Raw genomic sequence first — 25,625 nt, 5'->3', positions numbered from 1 at the left:
TGTTGCCGATAACAGAGTTGACAGTCATTATTTAGACACCATAATGCCAACAAGTACTTTATGTCGACACTGACAAAATGTTGCCAAGTCACAATGTTGACAGCCAAAGTGCTGACTGGTACACCACTGCCGACACTCCATATTAAGAATAACCCCAGACCTAACATTTCTAGTGTTGACATTTCACATGTGACAACAAGTTGGGTGTCGACATCTTAACCATATTGACATTATGACATTGAACATTATGGTGTCGATCGTTAAACTGCTGACGTGATAGCTGGCAGTTTTCAGACAGTTTTACATTTTTTTTCAATGCGGTTGTTGCTGGCAGATTTCGTCCTGGCGGCAGGGGCAGCTGCAACCAATATACGTACAGGGACCGGACCTGCTTTTTTACCCTACGCAGCTATACTTGCGCCTGTTCTTACTGGATATATAGGGCCTAATTCAGACCTGATTGCTAACAGCCGATTTTTGCACTGCTGCGATCAGATAGTCGCCGCCTACAGGGGGAGTGTACTTTAGCTGTGCAAGTGTGCGATCGCATGTGTAGCAGAGCTGTACAAACAGATCTTGTGCAGTCTCTGCACAGCCCAGGACTTACTCAGCCGCTGCAATCACATCAGCCTGTCCGGGGATGGAATTGACGTCAGGAACCCTCTCTGCAAACGCTTGGACACGCCTGCGTTTTTCCAGACACTCCCAGAAAACGGTCAGTTGCCACCCACAAACGCCCTCTTCCTGTCAATCTCCTTGCGAACGCCCGTGCGAATGGATCCTTCGCACAAACCCATCGCTGAGCGGCGATCCGCTTTGTACCCGTGCGACACGCCTGCGCATTGCGGTGCATATGCATGCGCAGTTAAGACCTGATCGCCGATGTACAAAAACGCAGACTTGCGATCCGGTCTGAATTACCCCCATAGTCTGACTTGCTCGTGAGAGTTTCTTTGATGCTTTATAGCCAGAATTTTACACCACCTTGAAGGTGACAGTAACTGCTGCTCAGTGGTTACTTTTAATGGCATACCCAGAGCCGGCCTTAGGCATAGGCAAACTAGGCAAATGCCTAGGGCATTTGGTATGCTTAGGGGCACCAGCATCTTCTGCTGATTAAAATTATATGCGGCATGCCTATATTCTGTGTGTGACTACAGCTGTATCTGCATACGAAATGCTACGCTGCAGTGTATTCCTGGAAATCACTGTAATGTAGCATTTCATATGCAGATACAGCCGCAGTCGCACACAGAATATAGGCATGCTGCATATCATTTTAATCAGCAGAAGCTGCTTGTGCATCCTAGCCACATAGTAATGCAAATAAGATGCATTTTCATAAACAAAAGGCGCCCAACGTTAGCAGAGCTCTCCAGCTGACTCATGCCAGGCATCTCCTGCAGAACTAGTGACGTTGCTAGGGGGCACCAGCCAAAATCTTGCCTAGGGCATCATATTGGTTAGGGCTGGCTCTGGGCATACCTTGTGGATAATTCAGTGGATTTATTAGATATTAATATGTGCGCGTAAGCTAGGGCAAAGATGATCTCCTATTATAAAAATAGAAAGGAGCAATACTTTTTTGGGGTGGGGGGAGGGATAAAGATAAAGTGAATAAAAAAGTTTATGTGAGAGAAATTATTTTGCCAACGTACATTTCAGCCACAGACCAAAATCGTGCAAAGTTTCGTCCAAACCACGGACTTACATAAACCAAGAGACTGAAGATTGGCGTTGGGTGCCATACTATCCCTGCAGTTTATAAATGCGCTATACTGTAAGGAAAATGGGCCTAATTCAGAGTTGATCGTAGCAGCAAATTTGTTAGCAGTTGGGCAAAACTATGGGGGTCATTCAGATCTGATCACACGCTAGGTTTTTTCGCAGCACTGCGATCAGGTCAGAATTGCGCATGCGTATGCACCGCAATGCACAGGTGTGTCGCACGGGTACAAAGCGGATCGTTGCTGAGCGATGGATTTAACGAAGAATCCATTTGCATGGCCAATCGCAAGGAGATTGACAGGAAGAAGGCGTTTGTGGGTGGCAACTGACCGTTTTCTGGGGGTGTTTGGAAAAACGCAGGCGTGTCCAAGTGTTTTCAGGGCAGGTGTCTGACGTCAATTCCGGCCCCGGACAGGCTGAAGTTATCGCAGCGGCTGAGTAAGTCCTGGGCAACTCAGAAACCGCACAAAACTGTTTTGTACCGCTCGGCTGCACATGCGATCGCACACTTGCAAAGCTAAAATACACTCCCCGGTGGGCGGCGACTATCTGATTGCAGCGCTGCAAAAAATAGCTAGCGAGAGATCAGGTCTGAATTAGGCCCCATGTGCACTGCAGGGGGGGCAGATATAACATGTGCAGAGAGAATTAGATTTGGGTGAGGTGTGTTCAAAACTGAAATCTAAATTGCAGTATAAAAATAAAGCAGCCAGTATTTACCCTGCACAGAAATAACCCACCCAAATCTAACACTCTCTGCACATGTTATATCTGCCCCCCCCCCCCCCCCCCCTGCAATGTATATGGTTTTGCCCAACTGCTAACAAATGTGCTGCTACGATCAACTCTGATTACCCCAAATGACAGGTACATTAATATATATATATAAACTAGGTGCTTCATCGCGCCCTACGGGCGCTCTTCACACCGTCGCAAGGGGCTACGCCCCCTTGACCCTTGCATGCCTTTCTGGGGTTCAATATTTGTATTATATTGAGTATTACCTGCATTCCTTTGTTAGTGGTTAAATATTGCACAATGAAAGGGCGTGCGATGGTGAAGGAGGTGCGGCCCCTTGCGACGGCGTGAACAGCACGTGCAGGGCACGATGTACAGAATGTAGCGGGTGCGGGGGGGGGGACTGCGGATGGGGGAGGGTGTCTGTAGATGCTGCAGGTGGAGGGGGGGGGGCGGACGGGGAAGGGTCGGGAGGTGCTGCGGGTGGGGGAGGGGCAGAGGAGTGGGGGTTGCAGATGGGGGAGGGGTCCGGAGGCACTGTAGGTGGGGGAGTGGCAGGGGTGCCACGGGTATGAGAGGGGCATGTGCGGGGATGTTGCGGATGGGTGTAGGGTATGGGGGTAGACATATATGGGGGGTGGATGGTGGAGGGGGTCTGGAGGTGTTGTGGGTGGTGGAGGGGCGTAGCAGTGGGAGCCACGGGTGGTGTAGGGGCTCTGGAGGCACAGCATGTGGGGGAGGGGTGGAGTGCCGCATGTGGTGGAGGGGAAGGTGCGGAGGTGTGGTGCATTGAGGAGGGCTCTGGAGGCGCTGCGGGTACTGTACCTGCCAAAAAGGTAGTTGGAGGGAATGCAGTAACAGGGCCAGGACAGGAGTGACAGGGTCAGGACAGGGGTGACAGTGTCAGAACAGGGGTGACGGGGCCAGGACAGGGGTAACGCGGCAAGGACAGGGGTAACGGGGCCGGGACAGTGGTGACAGTGTCAGAACAGGGGTGACGGGGCCAGGACAGGGGTGACAGGGCAAGGACAGGGGTGATGGGGTCAGGACAGGGGCGATGGGGCTAGGACAGAAATGACAGGACCAGGACAGGGGTGACAGGGCCAGTATAGGGTTGACGGGGCAAGCACAGGGGTGACAGGGCCAGGATAAGGGTAACAGAGCCAGGATAAGGGTGACAGGGCAAGGCCAGGGGTGACAGGGACATGACAGAACACAGGGCACGGGAGAGATTGAAATTAGGGACAGTGGTGACAGATAGATGTGTATTACAGAGTCACTGCTGCTGGCTGCTGCTGTTCCACTCCAACCTGTTGGGATCTGCTGCTGGTGGAGACTTGCCATGGCTGACTCTCTCAGGCTGGAGTCCTGCTTCCTCTGCCCGTCTGCATCCTGCCCCCACTCCTCAGCCACACACCACGGACCCCGTGCGGCTGCCGGGCACTGCGGTAAGAGGAGACTGGGAGTGACTGGTTAGCTCCCAGGAGATGCTGCTGCTGAAGGGAGGAGGGGGTCGGAGCCTGCAAGCAGCTCGGACTTCTGCAGCGCTACCCACCGGCTAAAGTGTGTGAAGGAACTGGGCGCACCTCACTGCGGGCGGCAGCGCTGCAGCTAGCGGTGGGGTTGCCGGGGCTGGAGATAACAGAGGCAGTACGGAACCTGCACAGCGGCAGGTGCCCCACAAAACTGCAGCTAAGCAGCGCGGAGTGTGCTAGAAAGTGACGCTCCTCCGCACCAAAGAGTATGCTGATGTGGGGGGTCAAGCACACAGTGAGCCGGTGCCCGTCTGTCTGTACGGCATACCCCCTCACACACCCCCATACCTCCCAACTGTCCCGGGGTTCCGGCAGCAGAGCCGGATTAAGGGCGGGGGGGCCAGGGGGTACGTACCGTGGGCCCCACAGTTTTAGGGGGCCCCCCGGCTGGAGTAGCTCTGTCCCAGCTCAGAAGCTCCCCCGTCCTGCCAGCAACAGCGGCAGCATTGTGCTACAGTCAGCACACGCTGCTGCGTGTTGGCAGGTCTGTGGTGTTACAGGGAGGCAGCAGTCTCCCTGCTTTCTTCTGCCTGTACGGGTGTGTAGGGGGGAGCGACCACCTCCTCTGGATGCAGCCCTAGCTGAGGGGCCAAAATTCCATATATATAAAAAAAAAATCCCGGAATTTGCATAAGGGGGCGTGGCCAAGCGCGGGGGGGGGGGGTCGATTAGGCCACACCCCCGACCCCACAGCAGGCACAGCAATGAGATAGGGCTCCCCTGTCTCAAGTGCCCTGGGCCCCCCGGACTCATAATCCACCCTGGAGGCATGCCAGCAGCTCACAGAGCGCTGGGCATGCCCCCTCACTGACGAAAACGGGGCCCTCCTGTGAAGCCACGCCCCCTTTTCGCCGCTGGGAGGTATCACCCCTGTCTACCTGAGGAAAGCTGGGAGGTATGCACCCCTGCCTGTGCCATGCCCATACTATCTGCTTCTGCTCCTAGTCTCCTGTAGATTTGCCCAGATCTGTGACTCATTTGACTAACTCCGCCCAGTGCTGTGACTCCGCCCAGCGTTAGCAAATGAGTCACAAAGTCACAGATCTGGGCTATTATATAGGAGATAAGTAAAAAAGCGAGAAAGGTGCCATAGAGAGTATTACAAGCGTCACTGGCAGGCATACAGCTTAATGGGACTGTCAATGAGCATTTTACTTACTTTAATGGTCAGATCTTCTTGTCTGAGCATGGGTCCCATCCAATGGACATATGCCAGAGGACGGAGAGTAAATACAGAGAACTATAGTGAGAGAGCTACACTTTAGGACATCTATTGCCTACACAGCTCAGGCAAAGAGGAGCTATGATGATTGCACAAGACTGTAGGGTTATTAGTGCAGTACCTGGAAGGCAGAGCCTGGATTCCCCAGGAGACAGCTTTGGTTTGTGGCCCACCAGTGTCGGATAAAGCCTGAGGGGGCAATTAAGATAGGGGGGCATGGTGGAAGGGGAGTGGGTGTATGTTACATTGTGCATACCTCCCAACATGACCCAATGACTCATTCCTGGAGGGACAAAATGCTCTCTACCTGGACTTCCCTCTTAGTATATGATTGACATCCCCCGTGTTGAATTATTTGATAAGAAAGTTTCAACACAGGTGATTTCAATCATAAATGAAGAGGAAAGTCCAGGTAGCCACAATTTTGTCCGTCCTGGAATGGGTCATGGTGGGAGGTATAGATTGTGTATATTACATTTAAACCAATGGTGTATATTAGATTTAAACTAATAGTTTATTAATGCCTGGGTACTATTTATAGCTCCACCTAATTGAGATACAACTATTTTGTAAGGTTTTCTTGTAGTGGAAAAAATATAACTTAAAAAAAATTAAACTAAACAAAGAAAAATAAAATATATAATTCATCTTGCAAAATACAATAGTAGCAGCCTCTGTGCTACTTACACACTGGGACATGACTCAGGAGGACTTTCTGTCACTCTCTCTATACTCAAATGCTCTCATTAGATAACAGGTTATACAGGACCCAGACAGACATCCAGGCGGGGAAGTGTAGAAGCTGGGATCCCTGGGTCACTTGCAACTCTCTCCCCCTCCTATCTCTCCTCTGGTCGGGAAGCTCTGTTGGCAGCTCACGATTCTGATACCCCTGTGTCTCTGCATGTACTGCATATTGTCCTGATCACATTCTGGCTGCCTGGTTCTGCTCCTGCCCAATAGAGGTAATGATGCATACCCTCCAACATGACCCGCCCCACTAGGTACAAAATGCTCTGTTTCTGGACTTCCCTCTTAATTTATTATTGCCATCACCTGTGAAGAAACAGCTTTCTTATCATTTAACTAGTTCAACACAGGTGATGGAAATCATAAATTAAGAGGGAAGTCCAGAAACAGAGCATTTTGTACCTAGTGGGGCGGGTCATGTTGGAGGGTCTGAATGATGTCATTAAGTTCTGTCCGGGGGACCCCCAGACAGAGGGGGGCCCGGGTCACAGTATCCAAGTCCTTTTCCCCCAATACTTTACTTCTGGCATATGCATAATTATAGAAACATTTAAAATGTACCCCAAAATACTCTTAATAACACTTTTTTATGCTGTAATACACAACCTATTTTCTGCCCTGTGTCATCCGTAACCCCCGGACATGTGACGTCCCGATCAGGGGCGTCACTTATCCCTATGACATTGGTGCGACTATCAGTGATCAATGCATGCACCGTAGTCGCACACGGCAAAGGGGGTGTGGCTTCACAGAAGAAAGCGTGGCTTCGTGGGTGAGGGTATGGCTTAGCATCCCAACCCATTGTTTTCATCACTCCAGGGGTCTGGGAGATGCAGGTTCTCCTTGGAGACTGTTGTTACTGCAGTGCTGGCTCCTACACTGTGACAGGAGACGGTTGCTGCATGTAATGTCACCCGTCGGTGTGCCCAGAGTGTCCTTTGCATACTTCAAGCAGCTCCGCAGCACAGGGCCCTCATAGACCCCGGGGCTTATAAGTGCACCAGCAAAGCTGTTTTTCATATGGGCTCAATGGGCAGTTGCCCAAGGGCCCCAGGAGTTTAAGGGCCAAAGACTGATAGCTGAGGGTCCCCTTTTTCCAGCAGTACCAGATTTCAATGCAGTGGTCCCTATCCGAGCCTGTTAATTGTTCTTCCCAACCAGATATCTCGGGTTCTGTCTGACTTAGATTTTTCCTGAGGGTATACTTCAAAAGCTGGGATTCTCCCCATTCGGTGGACATTGGCAATCTGTCTCTATCTTGCCCAGAACCAGAGATACCAGCATTCCAGCAGCTGGTTCCTACTCCAGCTCCACACGTCTGGTATACAGTTTTATATTTTGATCAGTGAATTACTCTGGCTCCAGAACTCTGGGGTCTATTTACTAAGCTTTGGATGGAGATAAAGTTGCTGGAGATAAAGTACCACCCAATCGGCTCCTAACTGTCATTTTTCAAACCCAGCCTGTGACATGGCAGTTAGGAGCTGATTGGCTGATCACTTATCTCCGTCCACTTTATCTCCATCCCAGGCTTAGTAAATAGACGATTCCCAGGTCCCCAGTACCTCCTGAGAGGTGGGACTCTCTAGTTTTTTATCCCATTGAAACCTAAGAAATATATTTCCAGGTGTTGGGTATGAGTTACTGGTGGCCGAGAGGGGGACCAGCGCACGCTGCGGGCTCGGTGGCGAGCGGGGTGTTGTGGACAACCACGAGTGGGAATAGTCCCTGTTAGTCAGCAAGCCGACTGTTGGGATTGAGAGCTGGTCACTTAACTACTAGTGATGAGCGGGTTCGGTTTCTCGGAAACCGAACCCCCCCGAACTTCACGCTTTTTACACGGGTCCGAGGCAGACTCGGATCTTCCCGCCTTGCTCGGCTAACCCGAGCGCGCCCCGAACGTCATCATCCCGCTGTCGGAATCTCGCGAGGCTCGGATTCTATTGCGAGACTCGGATTCTATATAAGGAGCCGCGCATCGCCGCCATTTTCACACGTGCATTGAGATTGATAGGGAGAGGACGTGGCTGGCGTCCTCTCCATTTAGATTAGAAGAGAGAGAGTGAGAGTGAGACACTTGATTTACTGGAGCTTAGGAGTACTCAGAGAGTGCAGAGTTTACTAGTGACTGACCAGTGACCACCAGTGCAGTTTTATTATTATTTAATATAATCCGTTCTCTGCCTGAAAAAAAACGATACACAGTGACACAGTAACAGTATACCATATCTGTGCTCAGCCTCAGTGTGCTGCATGATAATATCATCTATGTATATCTGACTGTGCTGAGTGCTCACTGCTCACACAGCTTAATTGTGGGGGAGACTGGGGAGCAGTTATAGCAGGAGTACATATATTTAACAGTGCACACTTTTGCTGCCAGAGTGCCACTGCCAGTGTGACTGACCAGTGACCACCAGTATATTGTGATTGTCTGCCTGAAAAAGTTAAACACTCGTCGTGTGGTGTTTTTATTCTATAAACGCATTCTGCTGACAGTGTCCAGCAGGTCCGTCATTATATAATATATACCTGTCCTGCAGTAGTGATATATATATATTTTTTATATCATTATCATCCAGTCTATACTAGCAGCAGACGCAGTACGGTAGTCCACGGCTGTAGCTACCTCTGTGTCGGCAGTCGCTCGTCCATAATTGTATACCTACCTGTGGTGGTTTTTTTTTTTTCTATCTTCTTCATACTAGTAGTTAACTTTAGGAGTCTGCAGTGCTGACAGTGTCCAGCAGGTCCGTCATTATATAATATATACCTGTCCGGCTGCAGTAGTGATATATATATATTTTTTATATCATTATCATCCAGTCTATATTAGCAGCAGACGCAGTACGGTAGTCCACGGCTGTAGCTACCTCTGTGTCGGCAGTCGCTCGTCCATCCATAATTGTATACCACCTACCTGTTGTGTTTTTTTTTTCTATCTTCTTGATACTAGTAGCTTACTTTAGGAGTCTGCAGTGCTGACAGTGTCCAGCAGGTCCGTCATTATATAATATATACCTGTCCGGCTGCAGTAGTGATATATATATATTTTTTATATCATTATCATCCAGTCTATATTAGCAGCAGACGCAGTACGGTAGTCCACGGCTGTAGCTACCTCTGTGTCGGCAGTCGCTCGTCCATCCATAATTGTATACCACCTACCTGTTGTGTTTTTTTTTTCTATCTTCTTGATACTAGTAGCTTACTTTAGGAGTCTGCAGTGCTGACAGTGTCCAGCAGGTCCGTCATTTTATAATATATACCTGTCCGGCTGCAGTAGTGATATATATATATTTTTTATATCATTATCATCCAGTCTATATTAGCAGCAGACGCAGTACGGTAGTCCACGGCTGTAGCTACCTCTGTGTCGGCAGTCGCTCGTCCATCCATAATTGTATACCACCTACCTGTGGTGTTTTTTTTTTCTATCTTCTTGATACTAGTAGCTTACTTTAGGAGTCTGCAGTGCTGACAGTGTCCAGCAGGTCCGTCATTATATAATATATACCTGTCCGGCTGCAGTAGTGATATATATATATTTTTTATATCATTATCATCCAGTCTATATTAGCAGCAGACGCAGTACGGTAGTCCACGGCTGTAGCTACCTCTGTGTCGGCAGTCGCTCGTCCATCCATAAGTATACTAGTATCCATCCATCTCCATTGTTTACCTGAGGTGCCTTTTAGTTGTGCCTGTTAAAATATGGAGAACAAAAATGTTGAGGTTCCAAAAATAGGGAAAGATCAAGATCGACTTCCACCTCGTGCTGAAGCTGCTGCCACTAGTCATGGCCGAGACGATGAAATGCCAGCAACGTCGTCTGCCAAGGCCGATGCCTAATGTCATAGTACAGAGCAGGCATTCCCAACCACGGTCCTCAAGGCACACCAACAGTGCAGGTTTTAGTGATATCCAGGCTTCAGCACAGGTGACTTAATTAGTAGCTCAGTTATTTTGATTTAACCATCTGTGCTGCAGCCTGGATATCACTAAAACCTGCACTGTTGGTGTGCCTTGAGGACCGTGGTTGGGAATGCCTGGTACAGAGCATGTAAAATCCAAAACACCAAATATCAGTAAAAAAAGGACTCAAAAATCTAAAATAAAATTGTCGGAGGAGAAGCGTAAACTTGCCAATATGCCATTTACCACACGGAGTGGCAAGGAACGGCTGAGGCCCTGGCCTATGTTCATGGCTAGTGGTTCAGCTTCACATGAGGATGGAAGCACTCAGCCTCTTGCTAGAAAAATGAAAAGACTCAAGCTGGTAAAAGCACAGCAAAGAACTGTGCGTTCTTCGAAATCACAAATCCACAAGGAGAGTCCAATTGTGTCGTTTGCGATGCCTGACCTTCCCAACACTGGACGTGAAGAGCATGCGCCTTCCACCATTTGCACGCCCCCTGCAAGTGCTGGAAGGAGCACCCGCAGTCCAGTTCCTGATAGTCAGATTGAAGATGTCAGTGTTGAAGTACACCAGGATGAGGAGGATATGGGTGTTGCTGGCGCTGGGGAGGAAATTGACCAGGAGGATTCTGATGGTGAGGTGGTTTGTTTAAGTCAGGCACCCGGGGAGACACCTGTTGTCCGTGGGAGGAATAGGGCCATTGACATGCCTGGTGAAAATACCAAAAAAATCAGCTCTTCGGTGTGGAAGTATTTCAACAGAAATGCGGACAACATTTGTCAAGCCGTGTGTTGCCTTTGTCAAGCTGTAATAAGTAGGGGTAAGGACGTTAACCACCTCGGAACATCCTCCCTTATACGTCACCTGCAGCGCATTCATCATAAGTCAGTGACAAGTTCAAAAACTTTGGGCGACAGCGGAAGCAGTCCACTGACCAGTAAATCCCTTCCTCTTGTAACCAAGCTCACGCAAACCACCCCACCAACTCCCTCAGTGTCAATTTCCTCCTTCCCCAGGAATGCCAATAGTCCTGCAGGCCATGTCACTGGCAATTCTGACGAGTCCTCTCCTGCCTGGGATTCCTCCGATGCATCCTTGCGTGTAACGCCTACTGCTGCTGGCGCTGCTGTTGTTGCTGCTGGGAGTCGATGGTCATCCCAGAGGGGAAGTCGTACTCGTAAGACCACTTTTACTACTTCCACCAAGCAATTGACTGTCCAACAGTCCTTTGCGAGGAAGATGAAATATCACAGCAGTCATCCTGCTGCAAAGCGGATAACTGAGGCCTTGGCATCCTGGGCGGTGAGAAACGTGGTTCCGGTATCCATCATTACTGCAGAGCCAACTAGAGACTTGTTGGAGGTACTGTGTCCCCGGTACCAAATACCATCTAGGTTCCATTTCTCTAGGCAGGCGATACCGAAAATGTACACAGACCTCAGAAAAAGACTCACCAGTGTCCTAAAAAATGCAGTTGTACCCAATGTCCACTTAACCACGGACATGTGGACAAGTGGAGCAGGGCAGGCTCAGGACTATATGACTGTGACAGCCCACTGGGTAGATGTATGGACTCCCGCCGCAAGAACAGCAGCGGCGGCACCAGTAGCAGCATCTCGCTAACGCCAACTCTTTCCTAGGCAGGCTACGCTTTGTATCACTGCTTTCCAGAATACGCACACAGCTAAAAACCTCTTACGGCAACTGAGGAAGATCATCGCAGAATGGCTTACCCCAATTGGACTCTCCTGTGGATTTGTGGCATCGGACAACGCCAGCAATATTGTGTGTGCATTAAATCTGGGCAAATTCCAGCACGTCCCATGTTTTGCACATACCTTGAATTTGGTGGTGCAGAATTTTTTAAAAAACGAGAGGGGCGTGCAAGAGATGCTGTCGGTGGCCAGAAGAATTGCGGGACACTTTCGGCGTACAGGCACCACGTACAGAAGACTGGAGCACCACCAAAACCGCCTGAACCTGCCCTGCCATCATCTGAAGCAAGAAGTGGTAACGAGGTGGAATTCAACCCTCTATATGCTTCAGAGGTTGGAGGAGCAGCAAAAGGCCATTCAAGCCTATACAACTGAGCACGATATAGGAGGTGGAATGCACCTGTCTCAAGCGCAGTGGAGAATGATTTCAACGTTGTGCAAGGTTCTGCAACCTTTTGAACTTGCCACACGTGAAGTCAGTTCAGACACTGCCAGCCTGAGTCAGGTCATTCCCCTCATCAGGCTTTTGCAGAAGAAGCTGGAGACATTGAAGGAGGAGCTAACACAGAGCGATTCCGCTAGGCATGTGGGACTTGTGGATGGAGCCCTTAATTCGCTTAACAAGGATTCACGGGTGGTCAATCTGTTGAAATCAGAGCACTACATTTTGGCCACCGTGCTCGATCCTAGATTTAAAACCTACCTTGGATCTCTCTTTCCGGCAGACACAAGTCTGCTGGGGTTCAAAGAACTGCTGGTGGCAAAATTGTCAAGTCAAGCGGAACGCGACCTGTCAACATCTCCTCCTTCACATTCTCCCGCAACTGGGGGTGCGAGGTAAAGGCTCAGAATTCCGAGCCCACCCGCTGGCGGTGATGCAGGGCAGTCTGGAGCGACTGCTGATGCTGACATCTGGTCCGGACTGAAGGACCTGACAACGATTACGGACATGTCGTCTACTGTCACTGCATATGATTCTCTCCCCATTGAAAGAATGGTGGAGGATTATATGAGTGACCGCATCCAAGTAGGCACGTCAGACAGTCCGTACTTATACTGGCAGGAAAAAGAGGCAATTTGGAGGCCCTTGCACAAACTGGCTTTATTCTACCTAAGTTGCCCTCCCACAAGTGTGTACTCCGAAAGAGTGTTTAGTGCCGCCGCTCACCTTGTCAGCAATCGGCGTACGAGGTTACATCCAGAAAATGTGGAGAAGATGATGTTCATTAAAATGAATTATAATCAATTCCTCCGTGGAGACATTGACCAGCAGCAATTGCCTCCACAAAGTACACAGGGAGCTGAGATGGTGGATTCCAGTGGGGACGAATTGATAATCTGTGAGGAGGGGGATGTACACGGTGATATATCGGAGGATGATGATGAGGTGGACATCTTGCCTCTGTAGACCCAGTTTGTGCAAGGAGAGATTAATTGCTTCTTTTTCGGTGGGGGTCCAAACCAACCCGTCATTTCAGTCACAGTCGTGTGGCAGACCCTGTCACTGAAATGATGGGTTGGTTAAAGTGTGCATGTCCTGTTTATACAACATAAGGGTGGGTGGGAGGGCCCAAGGACAATTCCATCTTGCACCTCTTTTTTCTTTCATTTTTCTTTGCGTCATGTGCTGTTTGGGGAGTAGTTTTTGGAAGGGCCATCCTGCGTGACACTGCAGTGCCACTCCTAGATGGGCCAGGTGTTTGTGTCGGCCACTTGGGTCGCTTATCTTAGTCACACAGCTACCTCATTGCGCCTCTTTTTTTCTTTGCGTCATGTGCTGTTTGGGGGGTGTTTTTTGGAAGGGCCATCCTGCGTGACACTGCAGTGCCACTCCTAGATGGGCCAGGTGTTTGTGTCGGCCACTTGGGTCGCTTATCTTAGTCACACAGCTACCTCATTGCGCCTCTTTTTTTCTTTGCGTCATGTGCTGTTTGGGGGGTGTTTTTTGGAAGGGCCATCCTGCGTGACACTGCAGTGCCACTCCTAGATGGGCCAGGTGTTTGTGTCGGCCACTTGGGTCGCTTATCTTAGTCACACAGCTACCTCATTGCGCCTCTTTTTTTCTTTGCGTCATGTGCTGTTTGGGGGGTGTTTTTTGGAAGGGCCATCCTGCGTGACACTGCAGTGCCACTCCTAGATGGGCCAGGTGTTTGTGTCGGCCACTTGGGTCGCTTATCTTAGTCACACAGCTACCTCATTGCGCCTCTTTTTTTCTTTGCGTCATGTGCTGTTTTGGGGGTGTTTTTTGGAAGGGCCATCCTGCGTGACACTGCAGTGCCACTCCTAGATGGGCCAGGTGTTTGTGTCGGCCACTTGGGTCGCTTATCTTAGTCACACAGCTACCTCATTGCGCCTCTTTTTTTCTTTGCGTCATGTGCTGTTTGGGGGGTGTTTTTTGGAAGGGCCATCCTGCGTGACACTGCAGTGCCACTCCTAGATGGGCCAGGTGTTTGTGTCGGCCACTAGGGTCGCTTATCTTAGTCACACAGCTACCTCATTGCGCCTCTTTTTTTTCTTCTTTGCGTCATGTGCTGTTTGGGGAGTAGTTTTTTGAAGGGCCATCCTGCGTGACACTGCAGTGCCACTCCTAGATGGGCCAGGTGTTTGTGTCGGCCACTTGGGTCGCTGAGCTTAGTCATCCAGCGACCTCGGTGCAAATTTTAGGACTAAAAATAATATTGTGAGGTGTTCAGAATAGACTGAAAATGAGTGGAAATTATGCTTATTGAGGTTAATAATACTTTGGGATCAAAATGACCCCCAAATTCTATGATTTAAGCTGTTTTTTAGGGTTTTTTGAAAAAAACACCCGAATCCAAAACACACCCGAATCCGACAAAAAAAATTCGGTGAGGTTTTGCCAAAACGCGTTCGAACCCAAAACACGGCCGCGGAACCGAACCCAAAACCAAAACACAAAACCCGAAAAAATTTCCGGTGCTCATCACTATTAACTACATCCCCACTATCCACCGCTCCACTGCATATTAAACACCCCCTACCATCCTGGAGCATAGCCAGATTAAGGGGGATATGCAGGGCAGGGTGGTCTTCAGTATGCCGGCGGTGCTCATTTGCGCTCGCCACACTGTCGGTAAGCCGGCGGCCGGCCTCCCGGCGCCGGTATGCTGATCGCCGGGAGGCCGGCCACCGGCAGATCGTAGTGAACCCTAAGGGGGAAATGCAGGGCATACTGTACCCCGGGCCCCCCTCTGTCAAGGGCCCCCCCAGCTAGAACACACTGACATTACTTGCTGCCAGGATGTGAGCAGGACAGTATGCATTGCAGGCAGAGACACAGGAGTATCAGGTTTTACGAGATACCGACGGAGCTTCCTGACCAGAGGAGAGATAGCAGAGAGGAGAGAGCTGTAAGTGACCCAGGGATCCCAGCTTCTCCTCCTCCCGCCTGGGTGTCAGGATCCTGTGTAACCTGTTATCTAATGAGAACGTTCATGTCTAGAGAGAGATACACACACAGAGCATCCTCCTGAGTCCTGTCCCAGTGTGTTAGTAGTACAGAGGCTGCTACTACTGCATTTTGGCAAGATAAATTATAGATTTTATTTTTCTATGTGTATTTTATTGTTTATGATTGTAATCATTTTTGTTGAAATACCTTTATTATCAATGAAACAGTTCAACACATGTGATGCCAATCATATATTAAAAGGGAACTCCAGGTAGAGAGCATTTTGTCCCTCCCAGAATGAGTCATGTTGAGAGGTATGCACAATCATGTTATGATTCCAGCACTGTGGTCTGAGGAGATCTTTTTGCGAGGACCGGAGCACTGGAACGAAATGCTGGGGAAGGGAGCGGGAATGGAAAATAGCCCCTGGCGCCCTAACTCCGTTGTCTCACCCGTGCTGTCGGAAATCCCCTGCGAGACTATGGTTGCTTGAGCCCATGGCAGCCGCGTTTGAAGGGCGGAATATGTCTGCCCAACTCCGATGCCCCCCCAGGTCTTAATGAGAGACAAAGGGAAATCCGAGACAGGGTGATAACAAGGGGCCCTCTGACTAAACAACCAGGCCAGGGGCTACAAGCTAACTTAAGACTAGAATATGTGCGGAAACACCGCCAGGGAAAAGGACAACCAAAATATCCATTTGTCCACTTCTCCTACCCAGCACCGCCGAGTTCCAGAGAGGACTTGTGGAAGCGGAACCCTCTGCAAATGCTCCAAAAACAGAATATATAAAGATAAAGCGGCTGAGCCGCAACTCACGGAACACCACTCGATATACAAAGGTGATCAGTCAGGACAACTGGGGACCAAACGACTTCCTGGGATGAGATGACAACTCCCGAATACAGGACTTCTGAGGACAGGAATGACCGGATACAGCAAGACTGGAACAGACTCTCAGCAAACCAAAGCAGCATGCAGGAAGCTATTACCGGCGTCTGTGAGAAGTACTGGGAAGGTATTTAACAGGGAGTCCTCCAATCAGCTGCTTAGAGCCTGATTGGGAATAAATGCCGTGCAGCTGCCTTGCTGCACGGCCAGAGGACAAGTGTGTGTGCTTGTTAATTAGGCCCTGCAACAGGGAACGCGGTCCGCCCGTGGCGTCCCCGTTGCTAGGGTCCGTGCGGCTCAGCGCGCCCGGCGTCTAGCGTTGCTAGGGAGTTGGCGGCTGAACACGCACGGCGTCCCTAGTTGCTAGGCGCCGGGCCGCGCGGACATGCGGACCCCGGCGCCTAACAGTACCCCCCCCTTGAGGAGGGGTCAAGGAACCCCTAAAGCCAGGCTTCTGAGGAAATTCCCAAAAAAATGCCCTCTTGAGCCTAGGGGCATGAAGATCCTTATCTAGGACCCAAGACCTTTCCTCCGGACCATAGCCTTTCCAGTGAACTAAAAAATAAAGCCGACGCCGGGACAATTTGGAATCAAGAACTTTCTCTACCAAGAACTCCTGTTGTCCCTGTACATCCACTGGAGATCTACCCTGAGAGATCCTCCGAGGAAATCTACTGGAAGAAACGTATTGTTTCAACAGGGAACAATGAAACGTATTTCCAATCTTGAGAGATCTTGGTAAACGTAGCCGAAAGGCAACTGGGTTGACTCTTTTAATAATAAGAAATGGTCCAATAAATTTGGGTCCCAGTCTAGCCGAGGATTGTCGAAGCCTGATGTTGCGAGTTGACAACCACACCTTGTCTCCCACCTTAAAAGTGCAAGGACGTCGGAGCCTGTCAGAAAATTTCTTTTCTCGAAAGGCCGCTTTTCTGAGAGCAAGGTGCACTTTTTTCCAAATTGCTCTGAGATGGGAGGTCAATGCCAGCGAGGAGACTGGAGAATGATGAAAAAAAGAATTAGCTCTGGGGTGAAAACCAAAAACTGAAAAGAATGGAGACTCTTTAGTGGAGGAATGACAGGAATTATTGTAAGCAAATTCAGCCAAAGGAAGAAACTCGGACCAATCATTCTGGAGTTTGGCTGAATACAAGCGCAGATATTGTTTTAATGACTGGTTAACTCATTCGGTTTGCCCGTTGGATTGTGGGTGATAACCGGATGTTAATGACAGTTTCATCTTTAATGAAGCACAAAAACATCTCCAGAATTGTGCGATGAATTGTGGACCCCGATCAGAAACAATATCAGTGGGTAACCCATGAAGCCTAAACACATGGCGGAGGAACAAAACTGCCAGCCCTTGAGCAGAAGGCAATCGGGGAAGAGCAATAAAATGAGCCATTTTACTAAAACGGTCCACTACCACCCATATGACTCGGAATCCGGCTGAAAGGGGAAGGTCAACCACAAAATCCATGGAAATATGAGACCATGGCCTGAGAGGGACACTTAAGGGCATAAGTTGCCCGATAGGCAAGGAACGGGGAACCTTATGCTGTGCACAAACCTGACATGAAAAAACAAATTCCCTAACGTCTTTAGACATACTAGGCCACCATACTGAGCGAGAGACTAACTCCAATGTCTTAGTGATTCCCGGATGCCCTGAAACCTTGTTGTCATGGAATTCAGTTAAAACAGTAGCTCTCAAAAATTCAGGAACGTAAAGACGACCAGCAGGAGTAAATCTAGGAGCTTGGTGTTGAAGCTGGTTTAACTGGGTAAATAAATCCTGTGTGAGGCCTGCCCGGATGACCGAAGATGGAAGTATTGGGGTAACAACAGGATTGTTATTGTGAACCGGAAGAAAACTACGTGACAGAGCATCAGCTTTAGTATTCTTGGAACCAGGCCTGAAAGTGATTATAAATTTGAAACGAGTAAAAAATAATGCCCAACGTGCCTGCTGGGCATTAAGCCGTTTAGCTGATTCAATGTATTGCAGGTTCTTATGGTCAGTCAATACCGAAATAGTATGCTTTGCTCCTTCCAGCCAATGCCTCCACTCCTCAAAAGCCCACTTTACCGCCAGTAACTCCCGATTACCAACGTCATAATTGGATTCAGCGGAGGAGAACTTCCTGGACATAAAGGCACAAGGATGTAAGTCCAAAGACACCGGATACTTTTGAGAAAGGACAGCCCCCACTCCAACCTCTGAGGCATCAACCTCCACAACAAAGGGCAATTCCGGATTAGGATGTCTGAGGACTGGAGCTGAGACAAAGGCTTGTTTCAGGGCCCGGAAGGACAACTCAGCTTCATGCGACCAGTTGGTAGGATCCGCTCCTTTCTTTGTCAGAGCCACAATGGGAGCAACCAGGTCAGAAAAAGAATGAATGAACCTCCTATAATAATTCGCAAACCCTAAAAAGTGCTGAATTGCTTTTAAATTGGTGGGTTGCGCCCAATTAAGGATGGCCTGAAGCTTCTTAGGTTCCATGGAAAATCCCTGAGGGGAAATTATGTACCCTAAAAAAGATACTTTCGTGACGTGAAATTCACACTTCTCCAGTTTGGCATATAAATGATTCTCACGTAACTTTTGAAGAACCAGACGCACCTGGGTGATATGTTGTTCCATCGATTCAGAAAAAATCAAGATGTCGTCTAAATAAACGACCACGAATTTCCCTAGGAAGTCACGGAGCACATCGTTAATGAGGTCTTGAAAAACTGCTGGAGCATTAGACAGGCCGAACGGCATCACCAGGTATTCGTAGTGACCCGACTGAGTACTGAAAGCCGTCTTCCACTCATCTCCATATTTAATTCGGATGAGGTTGTAAGCTCCTCTCAGGTCAATTTTAGAAAAAAATCACAGCAGAACGTAACTGATCAAAGAGTACAGAAATCAACGGCAAAGGATAGGTGTTTTTGACTGAGATTTTATTCAAGGCTCTAAAATCTATGCATGGTCTAAGCGAGCCATCCTTTTTCTCCACAAAGAAAAAAACAGCACTTAAAGGGGATTTTGATGGTCTAATAAAACCTTTCTGTAAGCTCTCCTGAACATAGTCATTCATAGCCGAAGTTTCTGGCCCGGACAATGCATATAATCTCCCCTTTGGCAATGCGGCACCAGGGATTAGCTCAATAGCACAATCATAAGGCCGATGGGGAGGCAGAATGTCCGCATTGCCTTTGGAGAATACATCGGCAAACTCCTGGTATTCCACAGGAATGAGTTCTGGAATGATAGCTGCTACTCTAACTGGAAACGAAATACATTCCTTAGCACAAAAAGTAACCCATTGTGAAATCTCCCCAGACTGCCAATCAATGGTGGGATTATGAAAGGCCAGCCAAGGGTGACCCAGAACAACTGGAACTGCTGGGCAATGTGTTAGATAGAACTCGATCTTTTCGGAATGTAAAGCTCCTACTGTAAGTACTACGGGAGGTGTACGGTGAGTAATAACCCCGTTGGAAAGCGGACTCCCATCTAAGCCATGCATGGTGACACACCTACCCAATGGTAACTGAGGAATGCCTAAGGCCTTAGCCCAAGTTAAATCCATAAAGTTTCCTGCAGCTCCACTGTCAACAAAAGCCGACACCAAAGAACTGAGGCTGCCAAAGGAAACCTTAACTGGGACTAAAAGAGAGTTATTCGAGGAGATAAGCTGCAGACCTAGGTGAACCCCCTCACAATTCACCTGGTCAAAGCGTTTCCCGACTTGTTCGGACAGTTACGAGCAAAATGTCCCTTACCACCACAGTACAAACAAAGACCGGAATTTTGCCTTCTGGCCCTTTCCTCAGGAGACAGCCGGGAGAGACCCATCTGCATGGGCTCCTCTACGTCTTCTGGAATGGAATAAACACAAGGACTTTACCTTACAGGTGTTCCTCTTTCAGCCCTCCGCTCTCTGAGACGACGATCAATCTTAGTAGAAAGCTCCATGAGTTTATCGAGAGTCTCAGGAGCGGGGTACTGGAGAAGACTGTCTTTAATAGACTCTGATAAGCCGAGGCGAAACTGACTGCGCAGGGCTAGGTCATTCCAGCCACAGTCGTTCGACCAACGGCGAAACTCAGTACAATAAACCTCTGCAGGATTTCTTCCTTGTTTGAGAGCGCGCAGCTGACTTTCAGCTGACGCCTCTCTATCTGGGTCATCATACAAAAGCCCTAAAGACTTAAAGAAGGCGTCTACTGACAACAACGCAGGATCCTCTGCCCTTAAACCGAACGCCCAGGTCTGAGGATCCCCCTGGAGTAAAGAAATAATAATCCCAACCCGCTGAGATTCAGAACCAGAGGAAGTAGGTCTTAAACGGAAATAAAGTTTACAGGATTCTTTAAAACTAAAAAATTCTTTTCTATCGCCAGAAAAACGGTCAGGCAAATGCATCTTTGGTTCAGGGACTACCTTTGGGGAGGCTCGCAAAAGATCTTCCTGCGACCTCACCCGAAGAGAAAGATCCTGAACCATCTGAGTAAGTTCTTGAATCTGATTGACTAAGAGCTGGCCAGGGTTTGGCCCTAAACCTGTCAGATTCATGAGGCCAAAATTTTTTAACAAAAACTGAATGAGAGGAAAAAAATTAAAGCCCTGTTTAATTTTAATTTTTTGGTATGGCCGGTAATAATGTTATGATTCCAGCACTCTGGTCTGAGGAGATCTTTTTGCGAGGACCGGAGCACTGGAACGAAATGCTGGGGAAGGGAGCGGGAATGGAAAATAGCCCCTGGTGCCCTAACTCCGTTGTCTCACCCGTGCTGTCGGAAATCCCCTGCGAGACTATGGTTGCTTGAGCCCATGGCAGCCGCGTTTGAAGGGCGGATTATGTCTGCCCAACTCCGATGCCCCCCCAGGTCTTAATGAGAGACAAAGGGAAATCCGAGACAGGGTGATAACAAGGGGCCCTCTGACTAAACAACCAGGCCAGGGGCTACAAGCTAACTTAAGACTAGAATATGTGCGGAAACACCGCCAGGGAAAAGGACAACCAAAATATCCACTTGTCCACTTCTCCTACCCAGCACCGCCGAGTTCCAGAGAGGACTTGTGGAAGCGGAACCCTCCGCAAATGCTCCAAAAACAGAATATATAAAGATAAAGCGGCTGAGCCGCAACACACGGCAGAGCCGCAACTCACGGAACACCACTCGATATACAAAGGTGATCAGTCAGGACAACTGGGGACCAAACGACTTCCTGGGATGAGATGACAACTCCCGAATACAGGACTTCTGAGGACAGGAATGACCGGATACAGCAGGACTGGAACAGACTCTCAGCAAACCAAAGCAGCATGCAGGAAGCTATTACCGGCGTCTGTGAGAAGTACTGGGAAGGTATTTAACAGGGAGTCCTCCAATCAGCTGCTTAGAGCCTGATTGGGAATAAATGCCGTGCAGTTGCCTTGCTGCACGGCCAGAGGACAAGTGTGTGTGCTTGTTAATTAGGCCCTGCAACGGGGAACGCGGTCCGCCCGTGGCGTCCCCGTTGCTAGGGTCCGTGCGGCTCAGCGCGCCCGGCGTCTAGCGTTGCTAGGGAGCCGGCGGCTGAACGCGCACGGCGTCCCTAGTTGCTAGGCGCCGGGCCGCGCGGACATGCAGACCCCGGCGCCTAACAAATCTAATATACAACCTCCCCCTCCACCAGGGCCCCCCCTGTCTTAAGTGCCCCAGGCCCCCCCAAAGCTTAATCCGGCCCTACCCAGGAGGTCATGTACCGGGGTCCCTTCATTCAGCCCAATGCCCCCTTCTGCAGTTTAGTAGTCTCCCTCCCACCATCTGTGCAGTAAAGGAGTAATTACTGGAAATTACTGCTCCAGGTCCTACATGCTGAGCGGAATATAGAACACCCCCTACCACCCATAGGACATCACAGCTGCCGCTGATAGCACCCCCACCCCTACCACTGGAGAATAGGTACTGCTGTTAATACAGCCCTGTGCACCAGACATGACAACTGTTTCCCCTCCGCTTCTGCACCACCGAACCTTGCCATGCAGAAGAAAGGAAGGTCAATGGTTCAGTGTTATACAGCATTTCATAAGCCGTAACTGTATCCAGTCAGTAACCACGGAGGCAAAATTACAAGGCACTGCTGCTGTAATCATACCACCCAACCATCACGATTTCAGCAGGACAATCCAGCTTTCTGGGCATTGTTCTGCTGTCCCACCCACGGGCCACAGTGTCCCGTGGGAGGCTGGGGACGTTGTGGGGGACACTTAGTGCCAGGAGAGGCTGAGGGCAACCCAGCAGCTTCTGGAGTGCTGTGTTCGCTCCCAGTATAACAATAAACTGGGAATATATCACACTCCAGGGGGCATTATTATGTGTAGATCTATAGTCCGGATATCCTCCACATCCCCTAAGTGAGCGGTTCAGCATTTTTGTACACATTTTTGTATTATTATTATTATTATTATTATTATCCTTTATTTATATGGCGCCACAAGGGTTCCGCAGCGCCCAATTACAGAGTACATAAATAATCAAACAGGAAAACAGCAACTTACAGTTGATGACAGTATAGGACAAGTACAGGGTAAATAAACATAGCTACATCAGCAGATGACACTGGAATAAGTATCAGGTGGCAGAAGACTGCTGGATGTGGTACAGTTGAAGATTATTAAAGTAAGACAAAGGATAAGCACATTATTATGTATATATGTAAATATGTGAACTTGGTGTGTAACAGTTTGAATGTAAGTTACTGCATGATTTTTTCCCCTATGTAAAAAGCTAATAGTAGTTTTAGAATACAATACTTAGTGTGGCGTAAGCAGCAGTGGCGGATTTAGCGGGGGGCGATTAGGGCGAACGCCCCCCCTACACATACCGGCACCGGGATGGAGGCCGGGTCCCGCCGCGGTGTTGGGAACGGGGTGAAGAGATCGTCCTGACGCGCGTACAGGGAGGAGGGGGCGTGGTCAGAACCGAGGCCGGCGGGGACAGGCTGCAGTGATTGTGTACACTGCTGCCTCTGCTGTCCGTTCTCTGAGGAGACAGAGAAGGGACTTCAGAGGCAGCAGTGTACACAATCATTGTAGCGTGTCCCCGCCGGCCTCTGTTCTGACCACGCCCCCTCCTCCCTGTACACACGTCAGGACGCTCTCTCTCTCCCCTTCCCCCGCCGCGCTGCACTGCTCTCCACCCCGTTCCCAACACTGCGGCGGGACCTGGCCTCCATCCCGACTCCTCATGCTGCTGCGGAGTCGGACTCCAAAATACGAGTAGGTGTCAATGTATGCCATGTCTCCTCCCCTCCAAGCTAAAATGTGTGTGTGTGTGTGTTTGTGTGTGTGTATGTGTGTGTGTGTGTGTGTGTGTGTGTGCCATATCTTCCACCCTCCTTCTCCTCCTAGCTAAAGTGTGTGTGCCATGTCTCCCCTCCTAACTAAAGTGTCTGTGTGCCATTTCTCCCCCCTCTTCTCCTAACTAAAGTGTATGATATGTCCCCCCTCCTAGCTAAAGTGTGTGTGTGCCACGTCTCCCTCCCTCCCCCCTATATTTTTTTTCCTCGCTGCCCCAGTGTAAGTTAATAAGGGGGTAGGATTCCCCTTGCCCCCAGTGCCTGCATTATTTTAGCTCATTCAGTGTATTGTAATGTGAATTTCGGCTCATTCTGCGTGCTATAATGTGAATTTCGGCTCATACAGTGTGCTATAATGTAAATTTCGGCTCATTCAGTGTGCTACAATGTGAATTTCGGCTCATACTGCGTGCTATAATGTGAATTTCGGCTCATTCAGTGTGCTATAATGTGAATTTCGGCTCATTCAGTGTGCTACAATGTGAATTTTGGCTCATTCAGTGTGCTATAATGTGAATTTCGGCTCATTCTGTGTGCTATAATGTGAATTTTGGATCATTCAGTGTGCTGTAATGTGAATTTTGGCTCATACAGTGTGCTATAATGTGAATTTCGGCTCATTCTGCATGCTGTAATGTGAATTTTCGGCTCATACAGTGTGCTATAATGTGAATTTCAGGTCATTCTGTGTGCTATAATGTGAATTTCGGCTCATACAGTGTGCTATAATGTGAATTTTGGCTCATTCTGCGTGCTGTAATGTGAATTTCGGCTCATTCTGCGTGCTGTAATGTGAATTTCGACTCATACAGTGTGCTATAATGTGAATTTCGGCTCATACAGTGCGCTATAATGTGAATTTTGGCTCATTCAGTGTGCTATAATGTGAATTTCGGCTCTTTCTGCGTGCTATAATGTGAATTTCGGCTCATTCAGTGTGCTATAATGTGAATTTCGGCTCATTCAGTGTGCTACAATGTGAATTTTGGCTCATTCAGTGTGCTATAATGTGAATTTCGGCTCATTCTGTGTGCTATAATGTGAATTTCGGATCATTCAGTGTGCTGTAATGTGAATTTTGGCTCATACAGTGTGCTATAATGTGAATTTCGGCTCATTCTGCGGGCTGTAATGTGAATTTTCGGCTCATACAGTGTGCTATAATGTGAATTTCAGGTCATTCTGTGTGCTATAATGTGAATTTCGGCTCATACAGTGTGCTATAATGTGAATTTCGGCTCATTCTGCGTGCTGTAATGTGAATTTCGGCTCATTCTGCGTGCTGTAATGTGAATTTCGGCTCATACAGTGTGCTATAATGTGAATTTCGGCTCATACAGTGTGCTATAATGTGAATTTTGGCTCATTCTGCGTGCTATAATGTGAATTTCGGCTCATTCTGCGTGCTGTAATGTGAATTTTGGCTCATTCATTGTGCTATAATGTGAATTTCGGCTCATTCTGTGTGCTACAATGTGAATTTCGGCTCATTCAGTGTGCTACAATGTGAATTTTGGCTCATTCAGTGTGCTATAATGTGAATTTCGGCTCATTCTGTGTGCTATAATGTGAATTTCGGATCATTCAGTGTGCTGTAATGTGAATTTTGGCTCATACAGTGTGCTATAATGTGAATTTCGGCTCATTCTGCGTGCTGTAATGTGAATTTTCGGCTCATACAGTGTGCTATAATGTGAATTTCAGGTCATTCTGTGTGCTATAATGTGAATTTCGGCTCATACAGTGTGCTATAATGTGAATTTCGGCTCATTCTGCGTGCTGTAATGTGAATTTCGGCTCATTCTGCGTGCTGTAATGTGAATTTCGGCTCATACAGTGTGCTATAATGTGAATTTCGGCTCATACAGTGTGCTATAATGTGAATTTCGGCTCATTCTGCGTGCTATAATGTGAATTTCGGCTCATTCTGCGTGCTGTAATGTGAATTTTGGCTCATTCATTGTGCTATAATGTGAATTTCTGCTCATTCTGTGTGCTACAATGTGAATTTCGGCTCATTCAGTGTGCTACAATGTGAATTTTGGCTCATTCAGTGTGCTATAATGTGAATTTTGGCTCATTCGGTGTGCTATAATGTGAATTTCGGCTCATTCAGTGTGCTACAATGTGAATTTCAGCTCATACAGTGTGCTATAATGTGAATTTCGGCTCATTCAGTGTGCTACAATGTGAATTTCAGCTCATACAGTGTGCTATAATGTGAATTTCAGCTCATACAGTGTGCTGTAATGTGAATTTTGGCTCATTCTGCGTGCTGTAATGTGAATTTCGGCTCATTCTGCGTGCTGTAATGTGAATTTCGGCTCATACAGTGTGCTATAATGTGAATTTCGGCTCATACAGTGCGCTATA

At 48.6% G+C, this 25,625-nt stretch overlaps 1 protein-coding gene across 2 annotated transcripts in view; it reads right to left on the bottom strand.

The window, feature by feature from the left end:
- ASAP1 (ArfGAP with SH3 domain, ankyrin repeat and PH domain 1) overlaps nucleotides 1–25,625 on the bottom strand; it is a 413,329-nt gene that overhangs the window by 344,002 nt on the left and 43,702 nt on the right. The window lies entirely within an intron of this gene.

Source organism: Pseudophryne corroboree, chromosome 5 (assembly GCF_028390025.1).
Source record: "Pseudophryne corroboree isolate aPseCor3 chromosome 5, aPseCor3.hap2, whole genome shotgun sequence".
Lineage (NCBI taxonomy): Eukaryota > Metazoa > Chordata > Amphibia > Anura > Myobatrachidae > Pseudophryne > Pseudophryne corroboree.
The sequence above is the reverse complement of the archived record's forward strand: the minus strand, read 5'-3'. Positions and strand labels throughout refer to the sequence as shown.